This window comes from Colossoma macropomum, unplaced genomic scaffold (assembly GCF_904425465.1).
Source record: "Colossoma macropomum unplaced genomic scaffold, Colossoma_macropomum, whole genome shotgun sequence".
In the NCBI taxonomy this organism is placed as follows: Eukaryota; Metazoa; Chordata; class Actinopteri; order Characiformes; family Serrasalmidae; genus Colossoma; species Colossoma macropomum.
The window spans coordinates 7402462-7421488 of record NW_023494793.1 but is presented as its reverse complement, the minus strand read 5'-3'; the positions used below and the strand labels follow the sequence as shown (position 1 = coordinate 7421488).

Here is a 19027-nt window from a genome sequence, read left to right as displayed (position 1 = left end):
ACGGATCGTTCCTCTCAAATTATAATCACGTTATCTTTAATTCATGTGATGACACAGCATTACTGGAGACAGCTGATTCAGATCCTGTGAAGAAGCGCCACTGCCTTTGAGGCAAAGGAGAAAGCTTTGTGTATTAAAAAATACACATTAGATTCAAAAATACAACTGTGAGCATAAATGCATGCAAAGCTGCAACCAATGAATTTGACTGTCATAATGTAGTGGCTGTTTAGTCATAATGTATTGGCTGTTTTCTACAGACTGTCATTAGGATGCTCTTAACTGAAGGGAAGAAGCTTTCATATTCTGCATATTTCTACAGCAGAAGTGGGCAATATGACAGGTTCTACTCTTTTGGAACAGCTTTAAACTAAATGTTGCAACATTGCTGTGAGGATTTGATTGCATTCAGCCACAAGAGCATTACTGAGGTCAGATACTGATGTTGGATGATTAGTTCTGGATCACAAGCGCCACCTTAACTCTTTCCAAAGGTACTGGATGGTGTGCCACTGCCCCCAATGCTGGAGGATGTGGCATAACTGGGGAGCCTCTAGCTGACGTCTGCCATTAGGCACGGCTCATGTGTGTCTGCTCCAGAGCATCCCAATTTACTAAAAATACATTTCTATAAAGATTATAAAAGATCAGTGTGCGCAGTTGAACACCTGCATCAGCAATAGCGGTGGGCGATATGGCCACAACATGAACACCTACCCAATTTTATTGAATAATAAGGATGTTATGAAATGTATTTCTCTGTGATAGTTTTTTTTTGTGGAGCACCAGTACTGTCATCTAAAAAGCCACAGCTCTATGCTGATTTCAGTCGAAATCTGTTTTTTGTTGTTGTTGTTTTCCACACAATACAGTTAACCGGATATCTTATGGATACTCGAATATCAAAATTATTCAGAATGCAGAACACTAATTTTCATGATACCCAATGTGCATCAGGACATGAGGTCTGATAAGTTGGAACAGACAAAAAAGCACCTACAGTTCCATATTTCAAGAAAAAAAATATATATATTAGGGGTGGGAATCTCTAGGCACCTCACGATTCGATTCGATTACGATTCAGAGGGCTGTGATGCGATTATAAAACCATTATCGATGCATCTCGATGCATCTTTTTTTCTATACAGGATTTCTTTTCTCTCACTGTGTGCGGACTTGGTACTTTTAAAGCAAAGTATCTGTAATGATCCATAATGAATATACTTCCAATATCTTTTATTAATAAATCATATGGAAGTGATGTGGCAAGTGAAAGAAGACTCTAATTCACTGCTATTGTTTGGAGCACATAAGTCGCTGCTGCCACTCATCTGTGATAAAATGCGCTGTTAGGGTGACGTAAGATCCAGTGGTAATGGAAGTCCACGCAGCACATTACAGCTATTCTGCTCGTTTTCTTTAGTGATTTTATAACTTCAGTTTTGGTCTAGTTCGTTGTAGAGACGGGAGGGGGGTCCGCTATGTCAGTAAAATATCTATGAGACAGGATGTGTGCAACATTTCGCAACGACAGAGAACTGGCAGATTGCAGGTCACATAGCAACGATGCGTTATTCGCATTAATAAGCACTGCAGTTGTTTCCTGGTACGTTAAATCTGCAACGAGAGACTGTCAAACACAAAAGTTGTGAAGATGAAGTCGTTTCTCTTTCGAATTTTCCCGTTCCACCTGCATTTACATTCGGCGCCTCAGGCCGAATTTAAGGTGGAACGGGAAAATTCTAACAAGAAGCTGGAGAATAAGAAGCGACTTCAGCCTCGGAAAACAGGTGCATGTTGAGAGACATTTTACGAGAAACTGATCTACTTTAGAGGAGAAGTTTTCTGGCGGAGATGGGAGGAAAGCGGCTAAAGCTAAAGCTTAAAGCAGAGCAAAGTAAATCTGTGTTTTCGTTTATATTTTTAACCTAACTTAAACTAGGACATTCGCACATACGGAGACACACTGGACATAAATGTTGTGGCTGCCAAAGTGGTTTGATTTTTGTTGAAAGGACAAAATGGCTCTTCTTATCATTTGGGTTGTGACTCCTGACCTAAGCTGGCTTTTAATGCAGAGGCTGCCGGTCAGATTTCTCACTCATCCATGTGTGTTTTTGTTATGTGCCGCCACAGACTGTCCGGGCGCTGCACTTACCCACTTCCAGGTTCCGCCCTTTGCGTTCCGTCAACATTACGTTATAAATTAATTATTTAGAAAATCGCTTTTTGACGTTTGTGAATCGATTCAGAATCGTTCACGTCCGCATTGCGATGCATCTAAGAATCGATTATTTCCCGCACCCCCAATATATATATATATATATATATATATAATATATATATATATATAATATTACCAAACACTATGCACACAATCATTGTTTTTTATTATGCATAGTGTCCTGCTAATCATCATCAGCTAATCACACTCTATTTGTCATGAAACATGCAGTTGTTTAATGCACTTTAAAGCCGCAGTGTGTAAGATTTAGTGGCATCTAGCGGTGAGGTTGCAGATTGCAGCCAACTGAATAACTCCTTCCTCACCCCTCCCTTTCCAAGCTTGTAGCAGAACCTACGGTGGCCATCATAATTTCACTTCTTTGATGACGAGCATTCACCTTGCTAAATAATTAGTATAATCCTCTATTTGTCAAAATTTGGGTTCCCAAACTTCTTACAACACAAAATCGTTAGCCAGCACTGGCAGCCATTCTTCTTTCTATGTCTTCCAACCAGGTGCTATAGTGCCACCAAATTCAAGCTGCCATTACAACGTAAACCAAAGTTTGGTTTGTCCATTCTGGGCTACTGTAGAAACATGGTAGCCTCTATTGGAAGGGGACCCGCCCATTATGTAGATATGAAGGGCTCACTCTAAGCTAGATCCCCCTAAACCTTACACACTGCATCTTTAAGTAGTGACGATATCCATGACACGCTCAGAAAAGCACCATAATGTGAGATTATTTATTACAATAATGACATAATCACATGGCCTACCCTACTTTATAAGAAAATGAGTGTTATATGAATGAATCCTAGAACACTTGGATATATTAACAGCTTCTTCTGCCATCATCTTAATCTCCTTCCTTTGTCATTCTCCTCTCTTTAGTTATGAATAGACTGAGCTCTAAGCCACTACTTTCGTGCTTTTATGTCAATTGATCTCTGACAGATAGTCGAATTTTCCTAATGCAAGACTGCAAACGCTGCTCCCTGGTGGTCATCATCTGCAACTGAACATGCATCACACATCAAACATTAAATGTGGGCGCTCCCCACAAACCTCCTGGGACCATCAACATGTCCAAACTGCAGAAAATAAGGTCACTAGTGCATGAATAATGTTGCTCATTATGCCGCTGAAATCTCTCTATTTCTATTACTTTCCGTTGTGCAGGAGTAAAAAATCAGATCACGTAACAATGACAGAAGCTTCATCCCCGCTTCAGACACCAACTACCAATTCCCTGCCAATTACTGCCCTGGAGAGACATACAGAGAGAGAGAGACTGAGAGAGAGAGAGAGAGAGAGAGAGAGAGAGGGTTGGGGGAATGGCATGTTTTAATTACTGTGAAGCCCTAGATTTCAGAGAGAGAGAAAGAAACTGGCACGTCCCCCCCCAAACCCCCGAGACAAGACTTCCTCCCCTCGCTATTTCTCTCCTCTTTCCTCTGCCTTGCTTTTTCTCTTTCCCCCCTTTTCCTCTCTCCCACTCTCTGAATGGGTCCCTCCAGCATCAGAAGCAACGAGTGGGGGAATGCAGACTTCATCTGAAAGGAAAGGAAAAACTGAGCAGTGATAACAGATGAATACACTTCTTAAAACAGACAGCACCGGCCCTGTGCCCTCAACACGACTCCGTAGCAGAGGCTTACAAAGGACCTGCTAGTTAAAGGAGATGGTAAAACTCTTTATGCAAGCTGTTCAATGATTTATTCCAGCACGATCTTTATTTCAGCACAAGTGCAGTGCCTTCACTGGCCCGAAGCTCTGCGTTCTGTTTCAAGGTGCATTTTTTCAGGGCAACAAAACCAGTAGCTGACCTTTTTAATATTTCCACATATATCTATCTTTATTGTTCTGCATAGTATATGTAAGTTTATGTGAAATTATATGTCTTGCTACTGAAATGCTGCAATTTCCCTTCGGGATGAATAAAGTTCTATCTATCTATCTATCTATCTATCTATCTATAAATGTTGCTGTGATGGGACTCTATTTTGATGTAGATTGTAATTCAGGGTGGTGCCTGACTAGTACAAAAATCCTGTCACAGACACTGACACCAATACCAGTTTTACATGCTTGCCAGCTGTCAACTGTAAATTGTCATATATAACTGTCAGAAATTCAAAGGCCTGTCAAATTCAAATGCTTATATTGAAAAGGGCACATATTTAATATATGTTCTGTTATGTAGTCTTCTGTAGTATAGCACCATAACCCTCTACCTCATCAGTTTGACAGAATTCACAATTTTGTACCATTTTCATGTTTTCGTCAATCAGCGTTCTCTCACTACAATACCCAGAATGCATTATACAACTCAATGGTTTATCACTGAGATGCCAATAAATCTATAGAACCTTGATATCAGCCAGTTTTACCAGCCAAACAATATATCCGCCAGGTCCTAATTTAGGGAACCATGCAAAACTGACTGTGAAGTCTGGGTCTTGGGTCTTCCTGAACACTAGTGACAGACATAGGGAAATTCAGTGCCTAAATAAGGAACATTATTCATGGGTTGAGACGATGGCAGCAAGTCTGACATGTTGGTGTTGTGGCAGAGTTCCTGTCCTTGGTCGGGGTCAACCATGTCCAAGCCTGGCTCGTCATGCTTGTGCTGCCCTCACTGCATGATATTACTAATAGACTGCTCAGATCTATGTATCGCACAGTGGTGAATCGCAGTGGCAGACAACAGTCATCAGGCAGATTTGACAGATCTTTCAGGACAACGATGATAAAGACATCCTTCCATTATGTGGATGACTGTTTCTGGAGCGTAGGAGCTTTACAGACAGCTTGTAACTTTGCACTGTTCTTCCATAATTATATTTTCATTGACCCAGCTAATACAATTATTCTCTAAACTAGCATTCAGCTGAAAGCAGTTTAACTCCAGAGACATAACTGAATTTCTTGGCCATTTACTGTCTAAATTAGAACTGCACAATATATTGTTTGGTAATTATGATCGTAATATTCACCTTCACATAGATATTTACATTGATTTTGCATTGCATTGCCTCTGCAGTGATAAGACTGCAACATTCAAAGGAACTCTCTAACAGATTTCTATATTTTTCATTGTGTGCCAAAAACATCCTCGCCAACCTCAGATATTTCAGATGATTTTCTGTGGATTCTTTGATGAAAAAAAAAGACATTCACAATCGAACACACAACAAACTTACATTAATAAATAATGCAGACCTGTCTTATAGAACCATATCAAGGGTTTGTGCTTTTAAAGAGATACTGACATATGTAAATGATTTCTGTTCTGATTGGCTGCCCTGTATTGTGCCTCATTCAAAAAGCAGTCCAGGGTGAAACACTCACATATTACTTCAGTGTGAACTGGGGCTAAACTGTTGTAGGTTGAACAGGCAGATATATGCAAATGTGTTGTTTTTTGTCACATTACAAAAGCAGTGAATTTAAAGCCGTTTGTGCAGATTAGTTTTCATATGGAGTCTGTGTGGGCTTGAGGAATGAGCAGTTTTGAAGCATTAACAGTATTTACATACTACATCAAGCTCTTTTTCCCCAGAGGTATGCCCAGTGATGCTGGGGGTATGTCAAAAAATTTGACATTAATCTTCCTTTAAGTTCATTCCATTAACTACACAAGCACTTCCCTATTACAGACGACACAAACAGCTCTGTCACCCCTGCACTCCACTTATCAACTCCTGAGCAAGACAGGCTCACTGAATTGCTACGAGCAGATCTTTGAATATTGAATTTAATCAAAAGCCAATGGCTGAGTTCTGAGTAGTGCTGCTTAGCGTGTCCTATCCCAGCAAATTGCTCTGTTAAAACATTAATATCCTTTACAACGGTGTACCTATCAATACAGGGATGGCTCTGTTTATGAATCTGCTTTCACACATGGCACAAATGCATTTGTGATGAGATATTTAGAACATTCAGCACATGTTAAACCCATGCTCTAATAGTTAGGTATTTTGCTCATTTATAATAAAGGCTGCATTAGAGTAGAAGGTGCAAGCATTGCATGTTCAGGAGAAACAAATAACAGAGTTAATTCATTACGTTGTTATGTGCAACTGTGTGCATGAATGAATATCTTTTTTCATCCTTTTCTTAGTTGTGTAATTCAGTGCACTTACACGCACTCAATAATCCGATCATAATCTGATTTCTGCAGTTATTTGATTATTCAAATGGTCAATTAAACAGCATACTCTAATTTCTTAGATTGGAGTAATTAAGAAATACAGATTTTAAGAAATAGCTGGATTTTAGCTCAGTAATCAGATTTCTCAGTGCATGTGTACTCTTACTCAGATTTCTTTCGGATTTCTCGGTCTGTGCATGTGCGAAAAAAGACAGCGGTACCGAAAATAACTAAGCAGCGTTGCCGCGAGATGACAGCAGAACACTTTTGGAGCAACACGGAAACCAACTAGATGCACAACAAAATGAAGGATTTAAATATTCTTCATCTTCTAGATGTTGTTCATATTTTCAGGTAAAGTGGCTCAATGTTTATGAAAAAACAGACGTGGCATGAAGTTTGAGTTTTACATTGCATTTACGTCACGTCTTCTTCTATGAGTTTCTTGGCCAGTTGAAGTTTCCCCATTATCTGATTACTTAAGTGCATGCAAATGATCGGATTAATGACAAAATCAGATTTTCTGATACGTGTTTATAGTAGGGGTGTGCATGGGTACTTGAGTAACAGATAACCACTTGAGGTGCTAGTATTCAAATACTGAAATCACTATGCAATTATTCATTCTGTTTCATCACTGAAAAGAAAAAAAATAATTCAGAGAAACTCTGATCTTATGTTTTCACAGGACTGTAAAATGTGGCAAATTTGCAGCTAAGTATGTATATTCTACCACAGCATTTCCAAAAAAGTTGGGACGCTGTGCAAAATGTAAATAAAAACAAAATGCAATGACGTGAAAATCATTTAAACCATATATTTATTTGAAAATAGTACAAAAACAACATATCAAGGTTGAAACTGAGAAATTTTATTGTTTTTTTGAAAAATATATGCCCATTTTGAATTTGATGCCAACAACACGTTCCAAAAAAGTTGGGATAAGGGCAACAAAAGACTGGTAAAGTTGTGCAATGCCAAAAAAACACCTGGTGGTTGATTGGCAACAGGTCAGTAACATGATTAGGTAAAAAAAAAAAGACTGCGTGATCAAGTGCAGTGGAAAACTGCACGATCAAGTGCATCATAGTGCAACAATTCAAGGATAACGTTTCTCAACATAAAACAGCAAAGAACTTTTGCTATTCATCAACTACGGTACATAATAACAATAAAAGATTTTGAGAATCTGGAGAAATCTCTGTATGCAAGGGACAAGGCCAAAAACCAGTATTTGCTGGCTGTGATCTTTGGGACCTCAGGAGGCACTGCATTAAAAATAGACATGATTCTCTAGTGGAAATCACTGCATGGACTCAGGAACACTTCTGAAAAACACTGTCTGTGAAAACAGTTTGTTGCTGCATCCACAAATTCAAGTTAAAACTCTAAAATGCAAAGAAAAAACATACATAAACAGGATCCAGAAACACAACCACCTTCTCTAGGCCCAATCTCATTTAAAATGGGCTAAGGGGAAGTGAAAAAGTGTCCTGTGGTCCAACAAGTCAACATTTGAAATTCTTTTTGGAAATCATGGACGCTGTGTCCTCTGGAATAAAGACCACTCAGCTTGTTATCAGTACACAGTTCAAAAGCCAGTATCCATGATGGTATAGGGTTGCATTAGCGCACATGGCATTAATGGTGAAGGCACCATTAATGTTGAACAATATATACATGTTTTGGCAACATATGCTGCCATCCAGACGATGTCCTTTTCAGGGAAAGCCTTGCTTATTTTAACAAGACAATGCCAAACCACATTATGCAGGTATTACAACAGCATTGCTCCGTATTTAAAGAGTCCGGGTGGTAAACTGACCTGCCTGCAGTCCAGACCTGTCAGCCACTGATAACATTTGCCGCATTAAGAAAAGAAAAATACGACAAAGAAGACCCCGAACTGTTGAGCAGCTGAAATCCTATGTTAAGCAAAAATGGGAAAACATTTCACTTTAAAAACTACAGCGATTGGTCTCCTCAGTTCCCAAACACTTACACAGTGTTATTAAAAGAAGAGGTGATGAAACACGGTGGTAAATAGGCCCCATCCCAACTTTTTTGGAAAGTGTTGTTGGCATCAAATTCAAAATGGGCATATATTTTTCAAAAAACAACAGAATTTCTCAGTTTCAGCCGTCTTTGTAGCATTATCTTTTAATATGGTTTACGTGATTTGCATATCACTGCATTCTATTTTTATGTACATTTTGCACAGCATCCCAACTTTTTTGGAAATGGGGTTGTATTATAATTTGCTACTCCAAAACACAAGCGCCTCAACATGAGCGTGTTGCCAAGGATGAGTTGTTAAGGACGTGGCTGAGAAGGCAGAGATCGTGTGGCTCTATTGCTAAACGGGCTAACTACTCTAGCTGATGTTAGCTTGGTGTAGAAACAGTGAAAAACATTTCTCTGACAAACTAGCTTGTTGGCGTCGAGGAGAAACAACCTTGTGTAAGAAGACAAAAAAGTCCTCACTAGCGTCCAGCATTGTACCAGTTCACTGCAGTTTTTTTCCGTTCGGGGGGGTTAACCAATTAACCATTCATAACCCTTACACACACTGGAATATCAAATGCACATTCTTAGTTTATAGTTGTGATTTAAGTCGACAAACATGGCTTGGGCACTTCCATGGCCTGGAGTGCGAGACGCAATTGGTTTGGGGATAACTGCAGCCTTGCGAGTCCTGCATTGTTTGTTTCTTTGTTTATCCTCTCATCTGCATGTCTGAACTTCCGCTTGCATAACTATATGCACATATCGAAAGCCCATTCCATTTACACTTGTGTTAAATGTGGTCAAGACCCATCTCATATTGACCACTACCTGTGCTGCTGCATTTGAGATTACAAATGAAGAAAGTGATGATGTTCTTACTGTGTACTGTGAAGTAGAGGTGGGTGATATGGCAAAAATATAATACTGCGATACTTCAAGAAATTTTCACGATATACAATAAATCAAAATATTTATTTTTTTAAAGACACCTGATCAGCTGGAACAGGGAAGAAGAACCAGTAGTGCTACATTTACAATCAAAAACTGAACACATTCATTTTTATTCAAAATTTGGTATTTTGTGTTGCACTAAATCCAGTTCAGTGGGAGTTTGCTCCCTACATGCAGTAGGGAGTACTGATGATATTCACAATATGTTCATAAAACCATACTGTATTGTATTGTGATGTAATTTATCACAATAACAATTTATATTGTCATATTGCCCAGGCATACTCTGAAGTCACACCATGTCATAATGTTAGCAACTCACAACCCAAGACAAGTGACAGAAGTACCACTGAATTGTAGACAAATCCACTAGGAAATGAGCACAATGACGTACAGTGGACATGTGTAGACAGCAGGGAAAATCTTTATTTGTGCTAGGCACGCTGCAAATTCATGAGAGATTTCCCTTGTTTTGCCCTTTAACCTTAACCCCAACACATGGCAGAGAGGGAGCACTGACCTTTCTGTAATGGCTGTCAGAATTATGGAACATCTCTCTCTAGGACCCACATACACACACACTCTTACACAAAGCCTCTAATACTGCACGCAAACCAGGACATCAAAACAAGTCCTTCTCTCTGATTCACTCCCTAAGAGAATCTGTAGTGATCAGCTGTGTGCTACAGATGCAGCAGGTAGAGATTAGGTTGAAAAATGTGGGAGTATTCCTTTAAATGGAAAAGGGCTCTTATGGAAAGCATGTGTTATGTTCCATTAGAAGCCAATTTCACCAGTGGAGAAGCAGCAGGTTAACTGAAGTGTGCCATGCTGCTTATCTCCCAGGTACAGGCATGCACAGGCTCTCTCCAATCTTGCAGCAAGATCAGGAGCTCATATTTACACATTATAGCATCACTGATGTGGCAACAGGTAAGCGGGACCGCAGTGCAGGGAGATTTCTTTCTTCCATATATTGCAGAAAAGTTTGAAAATTAAATGCATTCCCTTGCCAACAAGCCTTTCAGATACTCTCTCATGATGCATGATGTGCACATGCTTGGATGCTCCTGTATGTAGAATCTTAATGTCTCTCAAACAGCCAGGGGTTTTTTTCGCTGCTTTCCGCTCACTAGCCACCATCAGGCCTGTAAGGAATAAGAGCTCTCTGACTGTAATTGTAGTGTTGAACGGTCTTGAAGAGCAGAGGGCAGGAATCCATTCATGAATTTGCTCCTGAGGAATGAGGGAATACCCCTGAATGAGTAGACAAAGCGGAAAGTTGCCGGTTCCCACTGGGAGACAGCAGAACAATGCATGTGCATCAGTTCCCCCAAGACCCCACGCTCTTAAAAATAAAGGAGCCAAGAAGCGTTCCTTGGAGCATTGCCACAGAACAGGGCTGCCCAAACTGGGGCCGCAAACGTTCGATGTGGCACATGAGAAGGTTCCTCTACCTACCCCACTCCCTCATCCAACAAGAGAACAGACATATTTTCCTCTTAAAATGTTATTTTTAAAATATTTTAGTAACAAACTATTGTAATAATATGAAACGCATTTTTGAAAACTTGATTGAAACTTGACTAAAATCTACTTTTTAAATATGTTTTGGCTTTTTGGTCCACCACAAACATTGCACTTTGGCCCACCGAACACAAGAACTTTGGGCACCCCTGCTATATAAGAAATACTTTTGGTTTCTTAAAGAACCTTTCAATTGATTCTTTAAAGACCCATCTTTGCCTTGACTAAATGGTGTACAATGATTACATATAAAACCAAGGCAACTCAAATAACTATTTGAATGCTTAAATGGTTCTTTGCATGGTTTAAAGTAACTGCTTTAACTTGAAGAACCTCCACACAATGAGAATGTTCTATACTAATTAAAGGTTTCTCCTAGAAGAGTATATCCATGATAAGAGCATTTATAAACCCTTATTATTAAAAGCTGTGATGTTTTCCTCTTACCCTCCTGCAGAATTGAGACATATTCCTGCTGTTCTTATCTGGACTTTGTACCAGGGAGTGCCTGGTTCCCCTCTGGGATTTGGAATGCGTTGTGTGGGTGAATATTGTGGGGACTAACTGCAAATACATGTTCTGAGCATGGAGTCCACATAGTCTAGCTGGTCCACCAACCTGCTCATATTTCACCTGCTCAAGCACACCTACACTGGCTGAGTTCATCATTTTCCATAACGTTTTCACACGACAGAGTCAGTTTAGCATGACGAAATCCTCAAATTTAGCTTCTTTAAGAAACCAGAGCATCTGGTTTCTCAAGGCATGTTTACTAATAACAGAGTAACCTTCTTCTAACCTTTTAGAAGGGATTCCTTTTTTAAGGTTTGACACTTCATGTATAGACTCCTCTCTCTCATTCACTGCCCTGGTCAAGCTATTCCCCTTTACTCATGGACAGAGGTAGCATGTTTCCTCCAGTCCCCACCAGTCAACTGGAAGTTTATATGATTGAGCAGCTTGGCCCTAATGCTTTCTGAGTCATTTCACACACACTGTCTCCTCTCTCTACTTCAGTTCTCATTATGTGTGGGGGTCTGACTGTTTACTGCTATTTGCAGTGACCAAGTATCCCCAGATTGATAGGAAAACATGACAGAGGCACTCTGTCTAAAATAAGAAACATAACCATTACTACACCTGTTGTAAACATGTCTACTCACCTCCTACAGTGGTGTTAAACTAGTCTCTCGAGCAGTGGTCACCAACCCTGCCCCTGGTGATCTACCTTCCTGCAAAGCTCAGCTCCAACCCTAATAGATGAATCTAATTCTAATAGATCAATTTAATTCACCTGATGAATCTAATTCTTGCCTTCAGATGCCTCCTTGGTTAGCTGGAGGGGGTGTTAGACACAGATTGGAGGTGAAACCTCCAGGAAGGTAGATCTCCAGAAGGAGGCTTGGTGACCACTGCTCTAGAGTGAGATTTCCGATTTAAAGACTAGTAAAACTCCCTTCTGATGATGTATCTTGAAGGAATGTAGGAGGACCTTTAAAAAAACTACAAGGTCTTTGGCCTGATACTCGAGGCCTATTTGAAATGCTTTTGTCACCACAAGCTGGCTAATGCAAAAGGAAGCCAGATAACTAGTATTACCGGTAGGAAACCAAACATTACATCTGTATTTATTAGGCTCTACATCAGTGTCTAAACTGGCAGTCAGGATTTCTTTATTGCTGTGTGGGATTCCCAGTGGTTGTATGATGTATTTGCATAATGCATGCTGGGTATTGTAGTGAGAGAACACTGATGAATGAAAACACAAAAGGGAAATGATGTGAATGCTGTCAAACCAGTGAGGTAGAGGGGTGCACTGCTGTGCTATAGTATATTATGTAACATGACAAATAACATATTAAATTAAATGTAATAAATGCAATAAATAGTTTTAGGCTGGAATGCCTCTTGAACATTTTGATATTGTGGGGTCTTTTGCTGGTGCTGGTTTGTCAAATGAATTCCTTTTTGCAAATAAGGTTAGCCCCTGGATCCAACGATTATTATTAAGTTATTATTCTTGAGACATTTGTTATTCAGAAACCACTATGAAAATGACATGTAATGCATGTAGTCATGAGAGTGAGCAACAGCAGGCTGTACACAGGCTCTTAGGATTTAAGGGGTTAAAGTTCAGGTCTAAGTGCATAAAAATCACTATTTAGCAACAGTAATAGGGAAGTCAAAGGAAAGAACTAAAAATGTGTCTGTGTATAAAAAAGTGTACAAAATCACTTAAAAATCCACACCCAAATTTCACACCACCAACTGTGCCCCCTTTTCAGCTCTGGCCTTACACTGGACCTTCATCCCTAGCAGCTCTAACAGTCTATATGCAGAGGTGGTCTTTGCACTAGGCTAGGGTAGGCAACCGCTTAGGGCCCCCATGAGCCAAGGCCCCAATGAAAATACAGTTTAGATATACTGTACCTGTTGATGTTAAATAAATGAACATTTAAATAAATACTATTGAAAATAGATGCCATTTGCGATTGTAGTTATTATTTTTGGTCATTTCAATGCAGCCCCACCCCCTAGTCATGGTTATGATGGACTATTCCATGCTGTTACGTGACGCAACTGAGTGAAGACAGACTGGTATGAACAAGGCAACTAAGCGATAAGCTACATTATGTAGAGGAGGTGCTTCAGTGTGATTTTCTGGGTGTTAAGTATAGCAGAATTATGCAAAAAGAGGCTTCCAAAGCTAATTTTGCTTTTTTTCATTCAGAACAGAGGCAGCACAGGCTCAGCAGACCGTACATAAGGCTAGCATAAATGTTAGTATAGAGAGCTACAGTGCTGGAGTAATTCCTCAAAAAAGTAATTCAGTGATGTTCCTATACTTCTCTTAAAATGTAATCCTGGAAAAAGTCACCTCATTTCGCATTACTTTACTTTGTTACACTGTACCAAATTGTCTCACTACTAGGGCAGAAAATGTTGCCCGTTTCAAACGTCATTTTCTAAAACAAGCAAAATGATCTGACAACACAGTGAAATAATTTCACTTAATAAAATGACTTTACTAAAACATTCTAGAAATAAGTTAAATAATTGTATAATACTCTTTCAACAATCTCAAAAAGAGATTTATTAGACATATCGACTTGATTTAAACCGCGACCCTATCTGGATTGAGCGGTTAACATAATGACGATGATGATGGCTTATTTTAAGATGACTTCACTTGCCATGGTATAATTTTTTGTCCAAAAACTCAACTAATTTAAACCTGTGCATTCAGGAGGCCTCAGTCCTATCTTCTGTCTAGAGCCCCAGAACACTAAATCCACCCCTGACTGTATGGACTGCAGTCCTGCCAGTCACCTACACCCAACAGGTTAGAGGCAAAAGCAGGGCGGCGCGTGAGCATATCAGCCAAACCTTGCATGCTCTGAGGATGCACCACCACCACACCACCACCACCCCAGAGACTGCCATAAGGTTTAAAAACGCCAGAGAAGGGCATGCATCAGTGCAGGAGTGCCCAGGCTCCACACCATTGTTTCTGCGGCGCTCGCCATTCGTCGCTCGCTCGGCTTCAGACCCACCAATCACGGCGCGCCCAGCGAAAATAAGCAAAGCGGCGCCTGACTACCGCTGCAAAAAAAACACAAGGCAGCTAGAGAATGGGACCTGAATGAATCAGCTCTATCGCTGCAGGGCTGAATGATAACACTTATAACACTACAGACCAGGAGCCCAAGCAAAAAACGTCTCTACCTTGGCTTTGACACCACAGGGTCCTTGGGGGGATCGTGTAATCACAAAGGGCAATGCAGATCCATTCAGCTGCTGCACACGTGTCGTTGGGTTTTAGACGAAGCCAGTGACTGAGCTCTCTATCGGTGACACACTACGCTGTACTGAGGATGCACCAGCATGTGGGGAACAAACGCCTCTGGTAGGAGCAACTGGAGCAATTCTGTTATTCAGAACCGTGTTAGTGCAGGTGGCACTGAGGCTGAGGGAAAGCGACATCCTCGCACGCGCGCGCGCACACACACACGCAGATGTACTCACTCAGGTTAGAGCGGAAGGGGGTGTCCGCCCTGCTGGCCTCTCTCTGCGGCTGAAAATCGCTCTGGCTCCCCGTGGCCCTCCGTCACCATCACTCAGTTCTCCGCGGCGGGCTCGGGATCGTGCGTGGCGGGGAACGCGCGCGCGGCGTGCCGTTTGACATCATGGGCTCGGAGCGTTCCCATTGTTCGGCTTCCCGGGCAGAGCGAAGACTGTGGAACGGGCTGCTCGCGCTGCTCCACGTTATTGTAGAATCGCGCAGAATCGTGTCAGCCGTTCCTCCGCTGACTGAAGCTCGGGATCCTCCTGCTGCTCCTCCTCCTCCTCCTGCCCGGTGTCTCGCTCTTGCTGGGGCGACGTTACCATGTGACAGAGCTCTAATGGCATCTGCGTGGCGCGCCCTCTAGTGGCGCTCAGAGGGACCGCAGGTATTAGACATAAACAGAACGTAGACATGAGAGCACACGGAGAGAATAGGAATCAGACTTAGTTGTGTGTACGTGATACGCAGCTGCACGCCGTATAACCACTAGGAAATCACTAGGAAACCACCAGGATATTTCATGTGCACACTTGAAGGGGAATTCCAACGATTTATCAACAATTCTGCATAATTCAAGGGTTGAGATATAAACAAAGTCATTTGGATAGGTTTGATGTGAAATGATTCATTTGTAGAGTAACTTACAGACATATATTTCTTTACAGTGGTGGTGATAGGAACCAGGGGTCCCGATGTCTGCGATGCAAGTACAGCCAGTTTATTTACTACCCAGAACCTCCAGTGAACCTACATGTCTTCTGAGTTTTTTTATGTGAAGCTGATGATGGCAAAATAGTGGTCAATTTGGAAAAGGAGGTTTTCTTTGGGGCCTATTTTGCCTTACAACATAAACTGAGTAAAATACGTTTTAGATCAAAAACTTTATTACAAAACTACTGTGAAACAAGGCTGTGTACTCATCACCATTTCATGTAATAATTTTCTGTAAAGGAGTTTTTAGAGGCAATTAAACATGTCAGATGTCTGGTTCCTATCACCACCACTGTTAACAAAACTTGGTAAGTTTCACTAAAATGAAGCATTTTACACCAAACCACTCTGATGTTGTTGAGATTTTAACCATTTAATTGTGCAGAAATTTTGAAAAATCGATGGAGTTCCCCTTTAAAGTGCACAATGATACGTTCGAGATTCATGTAACCTACTTGGCTTTACTATTATTGTAGCGTAGTCATACGTTGACACAAGAAAGAAATTAAAGAGTTAACATTCAATTCTGGAAAGCCCCTGACAAAATTGTTCCCCACTCTTTATCAACCTGACTGTCAGATTAAAAAGAAAAACTTAAAGGGCCCATATCGTACATTCTTCTTAGGTCTGCTGTTTCTTAGGTCCATGATTTTCTCTCAGGTCAACTGATGACATTTATATACCAAAACTGTTATTCATCCATTTTCAACCTCTTCTTATATATTAAAAGGCACATATAACGGAAAACCCACATTTTTTTGAGATAAATGAGTTTGACGTAGTATGTAAACACTTAAAGTTTCACAATGTGCCCGTCACTTCAGTCTATATATGTAAAATGTAAGCTGCAAAACCAGCCTGTGTTGAATTCACTATATCTGTGATGTCACAAAAATGGACCCATTTACATATATCCATCTTTTGAGCCTACAGAGGTTTAGCCCTGCATATTCACACTGATGTTACAGGAAGTATTTCAGCTTTTTGAAAGAAGTGCAATACAGGGCAGCTAATCAGAATAGAGGTCATTTACATATTCCAGTCTTAAAGACACAGTAACATGAATAGAAAGGTTGGAAAACAGTCATGTAAAAATGAATGATGATTTTTGGTACATCACACATAGGATTTGGGCACTTTAAGACTGATTTATGTAAATGACCCCAGTGCCCTGTATGTTGCCTCATTCCAAAAGCTGGTTTGAAACACTCTAAGGAGCTTCAACATGAATGAGTGGGGCTTAACTGTTGTAGCCTGAATATGTACGCAAATGCACTGGTTTTCATGACATCACAAAAACAATTAATTTGAAAATGGCTGTTTTTGCAGCTCAGATTCCACATATTTCAGATTCAAGAAACTTTCATTTTTTCATGACATGGGCCCCTTAAGATATTCCATTAACAGCAAATATATGCTAGAAATGCCTCTGTCTGTAAAGAAGGAGAAGGGACGATACCTAAAATGCCTCTTTTGCCTGGGAACAATGTCTGATAATAGTGTTGATTCCCTTTTGCTGACTCATTTTCAATAGTCATAACATTTAGATGGTGCATGTATTTCTGTAGAGATGTGCCAAACTACTTGTCTTCCTTATAGTCCAGCTACATAGAAGCCAAAACGACCCCACCCACATCTCTGCCACCACTTAGTGAAAGCTATCAACAGTGAAAAGCAGTCAATATCTTTGGCATTACTTGTTGTGTTAGAGTGCACCGCATGCTGTGTTTATGACTGGTTCAGTGTGACGGCTGGCTGCTTTGCTGACTCACTGCTGCTCATATGCATTAGGGCTGAACGCTGCCTTGTTGTCTGCAGGTAGGGGTCTGTGCTGGACATGCTATTACACACGGGGGGGAAGGTAAGTCAGTGAGAAATAAGTTGGCGGTCATGTACCAAAACAGCAAGGTGAAGAACCTTAGGGGTTTAAAACTGGAAGCTCAGCACAAACAAGAGTCTGCCTTGATGTCCATCTGGAGACGTGTGTTTCTGCACACATTGAACACAAAACGGCTAGTATGTACTCACACAACCGAGAAGTGTGCAAAACAGTCATCATGCCTTTGCGAACAGACTGTAGTGTGTGCATGTGTTAAGAAATATTCAGGGATCACTGTAATGTGGATATTGATATCACTGGACCTCATATAATCACTAGTGTTTAATTAACTACTTCAACCCCTTAAGTGGCCAGGGACCACCGGTGGGCCCAAAGCTTTATTGCACTTCTATCTATAATCTAAGAATAGCTCAGCCAGTTTGCACTGAAGTCTCTGTAATTACAAAATAATAAGCCTTAGTATGTAATAACATTAAGTGGTTAAAGGGAAATTCCACCAATTACAATACGTCGCTACAATAATACAATCATTAAGAGGTAAACAAGTCATTCAGGATGGTTGAATGTAAAATGGTGGATTGTGGAGAAATTTTTGTGGAGGTTTCTTCACAGTGGTAGTGACAGTAATCGTGGGTTGCAATTTGGACAAAGAAAATATAATAAATTTTTTTACTATACAAAATGACCAGTGATCATTATATATCTCTGCTGAGTTTGTAAATTTGATGTTAATAAAGGTGAAATAGTGATAAATCAGAAAAAAGGTTTTGTTATAAGTTTACACAATGTCTGCAGCAAGCTCTTTAAAATATATATATATATTTTCCTGAAAATATTAATGCACAGTTACTTTATTTTTGATTAATTAAAAAAATTGAAAAAAAGCAATCATGGCATGTGCAAAAGTTTGCACACTGTACTAGGTCAGTCCTTAGTAACACCCCCTTTGGCAGATATCACAGCTTAGAAACAATATTTGTTCCCAGCTAGGTGTCTTTGTCTTCTTGTTTTACAGATTTCATTTGCTTTTTCTAAAATGCCTCTGGCTTAACTAGATGTTGTTTTGCATATGTCAGCTGTTGACCTTTGCAATGAGAATGCAGGTAAACTTTCCTTCTGATGATTCTTCCATGCAGATCATGTTTCTGCAAGTAACACTGCACAACAGAACAGTGCACACATGACTCCTTTGTCAGCTAATTCTTCCTTCAGGTTCTTTGCTGTCATGTGGGGGTTTTGCTTTGCCTTTCTGATCAGACTGTAAGCAATTCTATCTGCGAGTTTTCTTGGTCTTTCAGATCTTGCCTTGTCATCCTCAGTTCTGTTGAACTGCCTTTTCTGAATTACATTCAGATTTTTATAACTTAATTTTCAGATCCTCAGCCAGCTGGTTAGAGTTTAGCCCATGGTTATTGGGTGTTAGAACAACGTTTGAGGAGTCAGAGAATTTATTACGCTCTGTAATTATAATAATCTCTAATCAGCTCACAGGTCCTAATGACAACTCTTAATTAGCCTCACCAGTCCTAACGAGGCAAGGCC

The 19027-nt window shown here is 40.3% G+C and overlaps 1 protein-coding gene across 1 annotated transcript in view; it reads right to left on the bottom strand.

Annotated features, from left to right (window-relative positions):
- Positions 1-14957, bottom strand: part of si:dkey-70p6.1 (uncharacterized protein LOC570575 homolog) — a 43112-nt gene extending 28155 nt beyond the window's left edge. Inside the window, exon 1 of the mRNA XM_036578330.1 lies at positions 14895-14957. The gene's annotated coding sequence lies outside the window, so the exon portion shown is untranslated. The remainder of the gene's footprint in view (positions 1-14894) is intronic.
- Between the last annotated feature and the right edge of the window lie 4070 nt (positions 14958-19027).